General features: G+C 38.7%; 1 pseudogene; it reads right to left on the reverse strand.

Moving 5' to 3' along the window:
* Positions 1-1668: 1668 nt before the first annotated feature.
* LOC148109498 (DNA polymerase epsilon subunit 2 pseudogene) lies at positions 1669-14728 on the reverse strand (annotated as a pseudogene).
* Between the last annotated feature and the right edge of the window lie 428 nt (positions 14729-15156).

The raw sequence follows: 15156 nt of genomic DNA on the forward strand, positions 1-15156 counted from the left end.
AACATGTGCGAGAAAATTCTTTTGTTGAGGCTGGTTAAAGAGTGTCCTGTGTTAGGTAGTAATGGACTAATTGGCAAATATGTCACCTGTACTAACTAGGAAGACAGGAAATATCTCTAATGAACTTGTGTCTCTGGCTAAGGAGATCTCTTGATAGAATGTTGAAAATGCCATTTGGGTACTTCTATCTGCGTATGATAACATGCAAAATGCTAGAGAAATGCTATAAACAGATCTTTTCAAATTCCAAGCAAAATTTTGAGAAAATATAGAAAATTAATTACTTTCTTAGTTGGAAGATAAAGCTGTTTCTCATTTACCATGTTTCCAGTCTCTCCAACTGTGACAGGTTTTTAGAAATGAAAAAGTAGCTTCAGAGTAAAGGCCAAATCAAGGTTGTGGTTATAAGATCCTTTGTACCTTGGAAAGATTGAAGGTCATGCCAGGACCTCTTAAAAGACAAAGGGCTTCTAAAAATCTTAAGGGTATTATCCCACAGCAATCTCACAGACCCCAAACTGAAAGAGATCTGTCTCAAAAAGAATTATGGTTATGAAATTTAGGGCATAGAGTGAACCCCACAGTTTTAAGAGTCATATGAGTCATGGCCCAATTGGACTAAAGAGGTAGAAAGTTCAAAATAAAAAGAGGTTTCTGGAACCCCAAATTTTATGGAAAGGGAACAGACTAGAAAGCTACTTGGCTGCAAACATGGTCCATTTTCTGTTGAAAAGGAAAGATACCTCAGAAAGTAGAGCTAAGAGCAGAGAAGAACAGAGGATTAGAGATGAGAAAACCACCTCCATGGAGCAGAACCAGACTCATCTGTGTCTCCTCCTTTGCCAGAATGGGGGGACTTGACAATATGTCTGACTGGATTTAGAATTGCTACAGAGCAGCGATCGTTTCGTATGCTAATCTTCCTTTTGCATAGGGTGTCTGTTCGGGTTTTCCTGCCCCATCTCACCATTTTAAGTTTTGCTTGTGGGTGACAGGAAACTTTTCTTAAATCCCCAGGCTCTTGGATTACAGGGGGTCACATCTAAGGAGCTACTCCAAGGATCCTCTCATCTGCCTTTGTCCCTGATGTAGGACAGGGATTGTGGATGTTTAATCTGTGGCTATGAGCAGATGAGACTTTAGGGGTCTTAGGAAGGGATGTTTACTCATCAGGAGGAGGATGAATTACTGTGGCCAGAGGGCAGACTAGGGCAGGTTGGTTGTGACAGTGGTTGCCATAACTCCCTCATCCCTACTGGTGCCTCTCTGCAACGTGACTTCACCATGCCTTCCGTCAACAAGTGGAGTGCAGAGAAATACTCACTCTGGTTTTAAGCCACTAAGTTTTGATGTTATGAAGCCATACGTAACCAATAGAGTCATTATCATTTGGTTCTTAGGTTCTCCATAACTTTATTGTAAACTATATCAAAGTTAGAGAAAATATAAAGGTAAGTAGAAAACTGATGAATTTTGTTTCTTCATATGGTAGTTAATAATCTCAAACCCTTGAAGTTTGCTATCTTTTACATCTTACTAGGAGAATTAGAAGTCTTGAATGAAAATTCTCTTTTTGAGAAAGAGGCAGCATTCATGGAAAAGTGTCTGGTATTAGTAACAGTAGGAAATCAGATATGGGAACACATTCTTATTGGGAACAGTGGGAAATCAGACCCAGGACATATTCTCAGACAAAGTCATGTACTCCCCACCTTGGGCAGGCAGAGATGAGTAGAGAACTCTCACATTATTGAAATAAAAGGATGAGGAACATCTAATTTTATTAGAAAAAGGAACACAGTCTCTGCACATTTATTTCACCAAGTTATCATGAAAGACAGTAATTTATTACGTATAATACTGAATTCTGCAAGGATTAGTACATGGCACTTAGTGAAAATTCATTAGTGATGCTTTTAGCTAGTCGCAGCCTTGGTCAGATGGAACCAAATCCATGATACTCTAGATCAGAAACTCAGATACTATGAAAAGACCCAAAATAACTGCTTTCAAAGATTCAATCTGACTTTTTCCATGTGGTGCTGATGAAAAACTATCACAAAAGATAAAGCAGGTAGGAGGGGCTGGTGAATAACCAGAAAACATTATGTGAAGTTTTTCTCTTACTTGGTCCAACCAAAGATCCGCTATAACACAAACAGGGAATCTTTCTTCTTATCTTCTGGTTGTCACAGGTTTTCAAAAGTTTTCACAGATGTGTTAGAAGGCCCTCCAAAAAACAAGTAATATTTCCATAGTAGGTCCAGTAGCAGTAGAGGGTTCCACAAATGGAAATCCAAAGGCATTGATGTGAAACACTGGATCTTTAAGCCACCCTTCTGCTAAGACAGGGCAAGCCTCTGTATAAAACCACTATGAACTGAGCTTTATGCACACTGAGCTGTAGTGTTCCACAGGGTCTTCAGAAAAAAAAAAATGTTCCCTCTTTTACCTGGATTGTCATTCCAAAAACTATTGCCCTTCCAACTTTAATTGTACTAACCAATAAGGTTCTTCTTATTTTAGCTGGGGTTTGCTTCAGCTTTCATTGGGATGAGAACGTAACCACTGGAGGAATCAGGAATTCATGGCTGTGGATTCTCTGATGCAAAATGGTGTGTGGTATACAGTTGGTGCTTCCTAATAAGATACCTGTGTTTTAATTGTTTTTTCAGTCTCTGTTTTGGGGGCCAAATCTACAAAATTTATTGACTCCCCTAGCATTTTTTTAACTTCCTGTATGCCTAGCAATGCAACAACACTTGTTCTATGAAGGATGTAGTTGCTTGTAGGGGAAGGGACTTCCTCCCTAGAGTGTGAAGACCAGCATGCTTTATTCTCCTTAGTCTAGACTTACTCTCTGCCATTGTATCTCGCCAATATGTAATACATAATATGCCAATGCCAGATTAATATTTCCAGGGATTTACTTAATGTTCATCTATCCACTCTGTATTCTTAGAAGGCACCACGGAAGCATGTTGTCATTCACTTGTCATTATTGGGTACCTTGGGTGTGTGCTCTTGGGATGGGGATGGACACAGGGGCTTACAGTCTGCAAGGGACATGTGATCACCTGCAGTGATAAGTGACAGGTGCCTACATTCAAAGTTCCCTTTTCTGTTTCTTCTTGCAGGAAAGCCCATCTGCATTTAAATCTCAATAATATTCCTTGATCCTCTCAGACCAAATTGATTTCCCAGAACTTAGGTGCACTTACTCCTATGCCACTCATCATATGCCACCTTAAGTTTCTATTTATTTTTCTTCTGTCTTATAAATAAATACATTCTGAACTCCTTGAGGGTTGGGAGCATATCTAGCAGTTTCCTTATACTTATCAAAAACTAAAAAATAAATATCTATTAGTAAGTCTAGAAATTTCCTTTTAACTATATTGATTTATACAGGAGTAAGCTTGTAGGATAATAAAACTGTGAGATAGTCTTGCTTTAAGTACAGATTGATTTGAGTGTTCAGATTATGTCACCAGTGTTTAGTTTCTGTGTCTTCATTTTTGGGGTCTGCTTCTTCTGGTTTGGCTCCATTTCTCTACTTCCCACATGTCATAGCAATATGGTCTCAGCAGCTCCAGACCCTATATCTGTTTAGATAAAAGCCAGCATGCTAGAATATTTTCATTACCTGATAGAGAGCTGAAAGAACATCCTAGAAGTTCCTGTACCTGGAGCAGAGCCAAATCTGTTGGCTCATATAAGTAAGGGCAGAGAAATGGTGTTTCATCAGGACTACGGTGACCAAGCCTCCTGGTTTGTAGGGGACCATCCTGGTGTTAGCACTGCACAGTTCTGTGTTCTAGGAAATCCCCAGTCTTGAACAAACTCACACAGTTGGTCATCCGACCAGAAGCAAAATAAAGATGCTGTTCCCAGAGGCAGGGTGAATGGAAGCTGGATGGCTGATGAACAACAGATGTTCCCTGTGTTGGAGAGGGTAGAACAGCTTCTAAATAAGTTCCAACATCTGTCTTAGTCTGATTTATATTGATTTCACTAGGGTTGGAATCGTAAGAGTTCTATTCTGGATGTGCTAGCCTCATTTATTCTTTCATAAACATTTATGGGCACCTGCTTATGGTTGAGATCATTTCAGTTCTTGCAACATGAGGGAATTAGGCTTCAGTGACTGTAATGTATTATGACCAGAACTTGGAGCTTCACACCAAGGGGAAAAAATCAGTGGAAGATCTCCCAGGGTCCCGTGGGAGTGACTGGCAGCCCATCTTAGAATATCATCTGGGGGAGAGAGGCTGGTTGTTATTCCTGGTGCTGGGAACTGACTTCTTTTATATGTTTGCCAATGCGATATTTATTTGGCACATAGTAGGTTCATAATAGTGTTAATAACTAATAGCATCTCTGTTTTGTCATGTGCCAGGCCTGCTTGAGCATGATGCACTTGGTATGCGCCATGCATTCCCAATGGCTGGAAAACATGTCAGGCATAGAGCAGATACAAAATAATTATGTCAAATGAATGTGTGAATTTGGGATTTCTCAACGTTTCTGCAGAAGTCCTAGGAATGTATCTGTAATTTGATCATGGTCCAATCTTTCAACAGCTAAGCTTTCTTCTCCAAGCTCCTCAATATTAAAAATTAAGTATTCTAAAAGAAAATCAGCAAATATATGTAAGATCATTTGAACATCCTGAACAAAGTTGAGTCTTCACTGTACAATGTCCAATTTTCTAGCAGAAGGGGCTAATATATTATAGATACCAATTTTCCCTCCCTCACAAGCTACTACTAGCGGCTACTTCAAGAGTCAGCAAGTACTCAATGCAGTGACTACACACAGGCCAGGCTCAGCAGGTAGTTGTTGAGCGAATGACAGAACCGATTGATTGATGGATGGGCTCATAAACAATATTCAGGCTGCATCTGTGGACTAATAATTAATATCCCTCTGTTTCTTATTCATTACTGTAGAGATAGGTCTCAGACAGTCCAAGGGTTAGGCCCACTGAGGAAGAATTAGCCTGAAAATCGAACTTCAATTCACCCAGTCTCCCAGTAAATATTAAGACATGTTCAAGTTTTTTGCACATGATGGACTGTCAGAGTGTCTAGAGCAGTCGGGCTGGGGAAGGGAAGCAAGGTGGATGGGTATATAATCCTGTTTCCACAAGAAGGGCAGAGATGAGTGGGGAGCTTCTCATTTTCCATGGGAACCCCAGACTACAAGCGTATGACCATCCACAGCTTTATTTCTCAAGGGAATTCTGAGGTTTTTGGGGATGTGAATTTCTATGGCTTGCACAATTCACTGCCTCCTGCTCTGTTTACCCTCCTCCCTAATGTTTCCAGTCTTCACATTCATAGCCTCCAACTGTTAGTGCCTTTCAATCATTCATATCACAGACCCATTGTGACTACACGTAGGGAAAATGTGCTTTCAGAAACATTTCCTCTCTTGATTTGAATGTAAATACAAACCTGTGAAGTAGAAAAAGAATCTCCAGGAAAATAAGGTATGAGGTTAGACAGTTTGTAAGCCAAAGTCAGAATCAGGACCCAAACCAAACGTAATTTTTTGGGTTTGAAGCCTGCTATCTTTCTATCATGTTGCTCAGCTTCCAAATTGTTCGGCAAACTGCCGTGAGCAGTGGGACTGCCCCTTCTTGTTGATTCTTCAGGATATCTGGAGGAAGTTGGATTGGACCCCAGGATGCTCTCTGGGGAGCAATCTCTCCTCCATTTTACAAGACTATATTATTCTTTAGTTTCCTGCAAGGGCTGAAAGCCCTTCTAAAAAGCTCTTTGACACCTTCCTTACTTTATAGATTATATCTGAGGGAATTATTGAACTGTCGTCAGTGTTAGCTACCATAGGGGAGGTCCCAGCACGGGAAGTGTGAAAGGCCCTCCGGCGGTGGGAGCAAGGACCTCCACTGTCACACTCACAGCCCTTGGTGGAGGCCCTGGCACACACAGGGAGGGGCCCACTGGATGCTTGCTTACAGACTTCACATGTCAGTCTTGTGCACAGTGAGTTTAAGGGTAAATTTCTTCCCCTCTGTCTTCACATTTCCATCTAGAAGGAAATTTTCATTCCTGTCCTGGGTGTGAGTATCAGAATGTAGGGTGTGGTTTTGGAGTAAACACGTTTAGTAGCTCTCCTACATTACCCACTTACTCACCCCTTCAGGAAGAGGAGATAATTTGACATCGCAAAGAGCCTGCTGCTGTTTAGGCCAGAGTGTGTGTGTGTGTGTGTGTGTGTGTGTGTGTAGGTGGTATATGGAAAAGGCATGGTCTCTTTCTCTGGCTTCTTTTTTTTTTTTTTTTTTAAAGATTTTATTTATTTATGTGACAGAGAGACAGCCAGCGAGAGAGGGAACACAAGCAGGGGAGTGGGAGAGGAAGAAGCAGGCTCACAGTGGAGGAGCCTGATGTGGGACTCAATCCCGGAACACCGGGATCACGCCCTGAGCCAAAGGCAGACGCTTTAACGACTGCGCCACCCAGGCGCCCCTCTCTGGCTTCTTCTTGAGTGTGCGTGTGCCTCTGGGTGCGGTGAGGCTGGCCTCTCCTGCAGGCTCCTAGTCCTGTGCCGACTTGTCCCTACCAAGCCACGGCCTCCCCAGAGGACTGCACCTGCTCTTCGCAGGTGCTGGGCGGCTCCTCAGTGGCTGCACTTCTGCCCTGCAGCCTAGGTGCCCAGGACTCAAAGCAGAATAGACTGGAAGCTTCAGGCCTGTGTTCTGCCATTCAAACAAGCTTTGTCGGGAAGCTCTACCATTTCAGCCATTATCAACTAAGTTAAGACTATGAATTCCTAAGTGACTTCTATCTACTCCACACTAGGTAGAACATGAGAGTCCAGGACTCATAGGAGGGTTAGGGTTAGCATTAAGTGTGAGGGATTGGCAATCCAACCCTACACAGTTTGGATTTCTGTGAACTTGCATTCTCCATTTTTCACCCCCTTTGGTTGCAGGCAGTCTTTCCAGTACAGAACATTCATTTCTTCACTAGTAAGAGAAACTGTTTCTTTTTCTTCAAACTCCTGCCTCATCAGATTCCACCAGCCTTCCTGTTGGAGTGCAACCTAACCCACATCTCAGCACTCGCATATGTCACCACATAGGAAATCAGGGATCCTGGGGAGGCCATGGCTGCACAGGGCTGTGACCTACCTTCCTGGGTGGTAACAGCCATGGGTAGTCACTGTCCCTTGGGGGGAGAAGCTGCAGAGCGTCTCTGCTGAGTCCTGACCTCAAGTGATAAGCAAAGCCAGCTGAGCAGTTTTATTGGGATTGACGAGACTCCTTCACTCAGGGAAATTGCAGGCACCTGGTATTTTCACTCATCAATTGATTGATTAATTATACATCAACTATTGGGTGTCCTCTGTGTGTCAGATAATAACACTAATACCAATTTGAGTTTATTCTGTAATAAACATTTTGCAAATATTATTTGATTTCACCTGCACAACAAACCTGTGAGGGATACATTTTGGTCACCATCTTGCAGAGGAGGAATGCTGGTTGATTAAATAACTTTTCCAGTGTCACAAAGTAAGTGCCAGAACAGAAATTTGAATCCAGGCCGTCTATTCAGGCTCAGACCTCTTAACGCCTTTGTTCTGCTGTTTCCAGATAAAGCGGGTAGGTGAGGGAAGAATGAAGAATGGTTTGAAGATGACTGACACAGGATCCCTGAGCTCCAGGAACTCAGAGACTAGGGAGGAAATAAATCGCTGGACAACAAACACAACTTGAATATAAGTTCATGTAAAGTGTTATGAAATAACAGAAAGGCAAAAATGTCACCCGGAAAATTGTTTGTTCTTGAATGGACATGAGTCTTCCAATGGACACAACTGGGTCCTTGCCCTTTATAAATTTGTGCTTACAGGTAACCAAAAGTATTTACTGAGCATCTATTTTATGCTCTCAACTAGCCAGGCATTGTATCTACTTACAAAAGACAGAGGTTTAGCTCTAACTTCCAGCTCAGCACTCTCCAGTGGGGAGATTAACGAAGGTCATTCCAGCTTAGAAAGTTCCTGACACATATATGCATTCAATAAATACCCATTGAATTAAATTTATATGCTGGGTATAATATTCAACTCTATCTTCTTCACAGTTTCGTCGCAAGTACAAAATGAGATAATGTAGATAGAGCTGCCAAAAAAGAAAGTGTCATATGCATGCGGTCAGCATCTGTCCATTGAAATTATGTCCCTACTTGTAGTGATGCAGAAGACGGGGACAGTCAATACGTGGGATCAGATGGCCTTCCAGCCTGGCATGCTGTAGAGGGTGCGTGCTTTAGACAACTCACTTGCAAAGGCTGGAAGATGCAGAAATATGTAGGAAAGGAGTATCCAGCCATAGAGTCAGTATATGAGGATAAGAGGCATGAAAAGAAAAACATACGCGTATGAGCCTACATGCATTGTCATATGTACACATGCATAAACAAGCACCTGATTGCTTTTTTGCTCATGCACAGATGTGCACACACACACACCCAGCCACAGATATTTATTATACTTATTTATAATCCCAGACTTATGTCCATCAAGGAACAAGGTAATAAAACAGATTTCTTTAAAAAAGTAAAAAGTAAGCAAAGATATACAGATAAATGACAACAAAAAGAAAGTGAACATTAATATCAGAGTAGATGGAATTTTATTTTTATTATTCTTTTAAAAGATTTTGTTTATTCATTTAAGACAGAGAGAGAACAAGTAGGGAGGAGGGGCAGAGGGAGAAGTAGGCTCCCGATGTGGGGCTTGATCCCAGGACTCTGAGATCAGGACCTGAGCTGAAGGCAGTCCCTTAACCAACTGAGCCACCCAGGCACCCTGAGAAGATGGAATTTTAGATTAGAAGTACCAAGTAGAATACTCACAAAAATCATTTGTGTATTTGACTCCAGAAAAGACCTTATGGAAACATCCAAAAAGTAAAAAAAAAAAAATATATATATATATATCACTTTCTTTAATCATAAGCTCATGACATTAGGAGTAAATAATAATAATAATAATGAAGAATCTGAATACTTAGAATTTAATGAAGACACTTCTAGATAACCCTAGAATCAAAGTAATTACACCAGAAACCATAAAAACAAAAATTGTTGCTAAAATCTACAAAGGGGCTTCTGCTACTGGTCAGAATGTAGAAAGTTGTGTGAGAATGCCATCCATATGCCAGTAATCAAAACAGATCAGAGAAACTCCAAAGTAAAAGTTTTAAACCATTTTTTAAATTAGAGAAACAGCCAATTTTTAATAAACTTTTAATAGTTTCCTATAGGCTGGCATGAAAGTTTAGAAGTTTTAGAAACTGCTGCCACAGTGCCAGCCAGCTTCTCCCGGGTCTTCCCAGGGTGCCTGGGGTCATGCAACAGGGATAGGGGATAAGGCAGGAGAGCTGAGAATCATCTTTCCTGGGCACAGTGGGCTTCCCCCTCCCTGCCCAAAGCGGTACCCTCAGAAAGCGGGAAGCAGTGTTTGTTTGAGGCACTACAGGCTTTCAGGAATTGCAGTCTGAGAGCAGGGCAGGAGAGTTAGGAGAATTCTTCCCAAAACACGCTGGGATCAGGAAGACTACTAACAGTTTAAAGCAGGAATAATGATAACATATATTGTGTGTTTTATAGCATATATAGAAGAAAGATATGGGCAAATAAAAGCTTTATAGGCTAGGGGGTTAAATGAAATTATATACTTGTAAATTTCTTACATTCCTCATGAAATACTATAATATTGTTTAAAAAATGAACTATGGTAACTTAAAGACACATATTCTAATCTCTAAAGCTATGCTTCCTACTACACTAGGCACTAGCCACAGGAGCTATTTATGTTTTAAGTAATTAAGATGAAATTAAATAGAAATTTCAATTTCTTACACTAGCCCTACAAAAACTAAGTGTAATAACACTGGTCTAGCTATCTTCATATCACGCAAAGTAGATTTCAAGACAGAAGCTATTACTAGAAATAAAAATGGGACATGGCATAACGTCACAAAGATGAATTTATTAAGATGACGGAAACATCCTGAATGTGCATGCATCTAATAACAGATCTTCTATATATATGAAGCAAAATTGGAAGAACTAGAAAAAGAAAGTGACAGACCTATAATCATAACTGTCAATTTTAATGCCCCTCTCCCAGTAATTTAGAGAAGCTCACAAACAATTAGTAAGCACATGGAACATTTAAATCATTTGAGTAACATTATGAACCAACCGGACCTAACTGGCATTGATAAAACCATAAAACCAACAACTGTGAGATGTTCTCCCTCTTCAAATGCACATAAAATCCTGGCAAAACTGAGGATGGATTATAGGCTATGCCATAATGTAGATCTAGATAAAGAGAAATATCAAAAGATTGGCATTTTACAACACCGCAATGGTATTTAGAATTCAGTAGCAAAGACCTATATGGAGAATTCTTAAATATTTGGGAATTGAACGATGTATTGTCAAATGATCCTTACATCAAAGAGGAAATCACATGGGAAATTAGGAAATATTTTCAAGGAAATGATAATGGAAATCTAAATCCCCAGGTGCTGGGGATTAAGGAGTGCACCTGCCAGTGATGAGTACAGGGTGATGTATGGAAGTGTTGAATCACTATATTGTACACCTGAAACTAATATCACACTGCATATTAACTACAATGGAATTAAAACAAAATAAAAACTTGGAAAATGCAAAACAAAAGCCCTAATATGTCAAGATTTGTGGGATGCCACTGAAAAACTGCTTAGAGGAAATATAAAGCTTCCATTGTTCATTTTAGAAAAGAAGATATGTATAAAATTGATTTCCTAAGTTTCCATATTCCAAAGATAGTGCTAGGACAAGAAATTATACCTTAAATATGTAGAAAACAGGGGAAAAAGCCCCAAACAAACATAAAAGCTGAAACCAGTGAAATGAAAAATGAGTAATAGGTAAAAGCACAAATACAAGTTCATTAAAAGATTAATGAAAGCGGTAAACTTCTAGCAAGACTAATCAAGACAAAAAGGCTGGGAATACAAGTTACCAACATCAGTAATAAAAAGTGTATCATTAAAAATGTTAATTAATAACTTTATGCCAATAACTTCATCGACTTTGATAAAATGGATACATCCCTTGAAAAACATAACTTACCCAAAGACTTCTGAAGAAATAGAAAATATAAATAGCTCAAATTAATGGAAGAAATTAAATTTGTAATGAAGCCCTATCTTCAAAGAAAATTCCAGGCTCAGGTAGCTTCACTGGTGTGTTCTATCAAGAAAGAACGAATTTGGCACATTTAAACTTCTGACTCTTAAAAGTTAATTGAGAATAAGCTCTTAGATGTTGCAGTCAGAGAATTTTAGAACTGAAGAGGACTTTGAAGAAAAAACTGAGAAATTAAAAAAAAAAAAAGAAGAAATAACATGAATCCTGTACACGCTCTTTCAGAAAATAAAGAAGGGAAAAAACCCTTCAGATTTGCTTTATGAGGCATGCCCTGGATATGCCAACCTGACAAATGCTCAATGAAAATTTACAAAATAATTTCCTTCATGAATGTATATATAATATTAGCAAATCAAATCCAGCAATACACAGAAGAGATAATATATTATGACAAGTGGGATTTTTTTCAGGAATGTAGGATTGATTTAACACATGAAAATCAGTAAGTGTAATTCACCACTTACCATCCACGTGAGTATTTCAATAGAGTCAGAAAAAGTATCTGAAAAAAGTTAACAACTCTTCAGGAGAAAAACTCTCAGTAAACCAAAATTGGAAAGGAATGTCTTCAATTTTACATGAGGCAGTTGTGAAAAACTCACACCTAACTTCCTACTTAATAGTGAAACATTAAACTACTTCTCCCCAAGATTAGAACCATGGCAAGGATGTCTTGCTGTTTTTATTCAACTGAGTGTCCTAGTCAATGTAACAAGGAAAAGAAATGTCAAAAAGTTTGAAAAAGGCAACATGATTTTATATGTAGAAACAGTATAAAACGAATTTAGAAACTTCATAAAGGTCACGAAGATAAAAACAGTTGCATTTTATAGACTAGCAGTAAATTTTTATAGGCTAGCATATTGAGCTTAACATTCACTTTACGAAAGAATACAAAATCAAATATTAGGAATACATCTAATTAAAGAGGTGTGAGATCTTTATTCTTAATAGAGTCAAACCAATCCCAATAAAATCACAGCAGGCATTTATGAGGAGATTGGCAGGCTCATGCTTACATTTTTTATGGAAATGCAAAGGGTCTAAAGTAGCCAAAATAATTCTAAAAAAGAAAAAAACTTGAAAGACTTTTACTACATGATTTCAAAATTTACCTTGAAGCTACAACAGTCAGGAGTGTGTGGTATTGGCACAGGAATATACATGTAGTTCAACAGAAGAGAATGGAAAGCCTACAAGCAGACCCAATGTACACTCCTTGATTTTCAGTCAATCCATCTGAATACAATTCAAATGATGCTGGAAAAACTGGATAGCCTTATAGGAAAAATATGAACCTTGGCCTCTACCCATACGGAAGTATTAATTTGAGATGTATCGTAGACCCAAACATACAATCCAAATAAATCTAAAACCTGCATATAAAGCCAGATAAGGTTGCTGGAATAGAATATAAGGGATATTCTTAGGTAGGTTGATTTCTCAAGCAGGACACATAAAATGCATAAATTTTTGCATAAGCAAAAATTGATAGACCGGGCCAACAAAACTTTTTTCTAGTAAAAATGCACTATTAAGAAAATAAACATGTAATTTTCAAAAGATATATCTGAGAAGAAACTCACATCCAGCATATATAAAAATTTCTACACTCTAAAAGAAAAAGGAGGATGAACAACTCAATTTTAAAAAATAGGCGAAAGATTGGAACAGATACTTCACAAAAGAAAATATATGAATGTCCAACAAGGGCATGGAAAAGTGCTCAACATAATTAATTATCAGGGAATTGTAAATTAAAACCACAATGAGATACAATTCCATACCAGCTAGATTGGCTAAATTCAAAAAGACTGATGCCACCCAGTTGTTGACCTGTGGAATAGTGGGTATTCTCAGACATTGCTGGTGGAATGTAAAAAGGCTCAAACACTTCAGAGAACTGTTTGTGACATTTTTGTATGAAATCAAACATAATCTATGGTATGACCCAGCAATTTTACTCTAAGTATTTGCTCAAGAGCCATACACATTCATGTACACAAAATACTTGTTGAGGTAATGCTCACAGCAGCCTTATTTATAATATTCTCAAAATGGAAACAAACCAAATATCTATTAATAGAAGAAGAGGCAAATAGAGGTGTAGTTATATAATGGAACAGTACTCATCAGTAAAGCCTCAGAGGTACTGACACAGGCACAACATTTTGGTGCAGATAATGCTTATTGACGGCAAGATATGAAGAGAAAGATTCCCTCGTAATATTCTTAGGCAAAATATGAATTATTATAACAATTTTTTGTTTTTATTTCTTTTTTATTGCTATTTTTTAAAAATTTTATTCAAATTTCAGTTAGTTAATATACAGTGTTATATTAGTTTCAAGTGTACAATATAGTGATTCAACACTTCCATACATCACCCAGTGCTCATCATAGCAAGTGCATTCTTTAATTCCCATCACCTATTTGACCCATCTCCCCACCCATCTCCTCTCTGGGGACCATCAGTTCCTTCACTATAGTTAGGAGTCTGTTTCTTGGTTTGTCTGTCTCTCTCCCCCCCCCCCCCCTTTGCTTGTTTTGTTTCTTAAATACCACAAAAGAGTGACATCATATAGTATTTGTTTTTCTTTGACTGACTTATTTTGCTTAACATTATACCTCTAGCTCCATTCATTTTGATGCAAATGGCAAGATTTCATTCTTTTATATGGCTGAATAATATTCCATTGTACATATACACCACATCTTCTTTATCCATTCTTCAGTTGATGGATACTTGGGCTGTCTCCATAATTTGGCCATTGTAGATAATGCTGCTATAAAGGTATCAATATATATTAATGAACATATACATACCCCAGAGATTTAATTCTAATGAATATATCCCATCAAAATAAAGGCATCATTATATAAGAATACATAGTCAAGATATTTACTGCATTTACAGTAGCAAAAAAACATAAAGAAACCATATCCATCAATAGGAGAAGGGTTGTATGAAACAGAATCTCTTCGATTCATGGAATTTTCTTGGTCTTTGAAAATAACAACTTCAAACTTTGTAATCTGATTTGGATATATTGAAGACAGGGTTGATGTGGCTAAATGAGAAATGCAATATGCAGAGAAGGATGGATAATACAATTTTATTTTTATGAAAAAGATAGAACACAACCTTTATGTGTCTGAATATAACCATATAATCAGAGAAACTTTGGAAGGATGCATTCTGGGCTAATAATAAGGGCTGTACAGGGATTGTGGTGATGCAGTCAGTGGTGAAGGGAAGAAGAGGGAGAAAAGAAAAAAGAGTGATCTAACCAAACAAAATGTAAGATCCCATGTAAGCCTTCAGGTAAGTTCTTCCCCGACTCTCCTCACATCATTCCAGCAAGGGGGGGGGGGGGGTCTTTGCTGCCTTCCCGACATACCAAATATGACCCTGCTTTCCGGTCCTTGCACTTGCCGCTCATGCTGTCTGGAACCCCTCGCTCCAGGATTCTGCTCATGTCTTACCCTCACTTCTCACCCCTCTCTGCTCAGTGCTACCTGTCCTGGAGACCTTCCTTGGTTACTCTGTATAAAGTAGCAACACATCTTACCCCAGCACTCGACTATTCTCCTTCCGCTGCTTTGTTTTTCTCCATTGAACTGATTACCATCTGAAATGTTCTGTTCTTACGCATTTGTTTGTGTCCTCATTGTTTCTTTTCTCAAGAATGACAGCTTTGCTGAGTAGGAACCATTTTCTCCTTTTATGTAACTCTGGAAACAAAAATAGTGTCCAGTGAAGATCAGTCACTTACTACATACTTGCTGAATTAATGGATGAATATGTCTGTGAGTGAGTGACATATACTTATGTGGGAAAATCGAGCCGTCTGTCTACATTTAAATGAGAATTCTCCTCTTAATGCTTAACTTGGAAAATCAATTA

The sequence above is a fragment of the Ursus americanus genome, chromosome 9 (assembly GCF_024610735.1).
Source record: "Ursus americanus isolate L20-20 chromosome 9, mUrsAme1.1.p, whole genome shotgun sequence".
NCBI classification, from domain to species: domain Eukaryota; kingdom Metazoa; phylum Chordata; class Mammalia; order Carnivora; family Ursidae; genus Ursus; species Ursus americanus.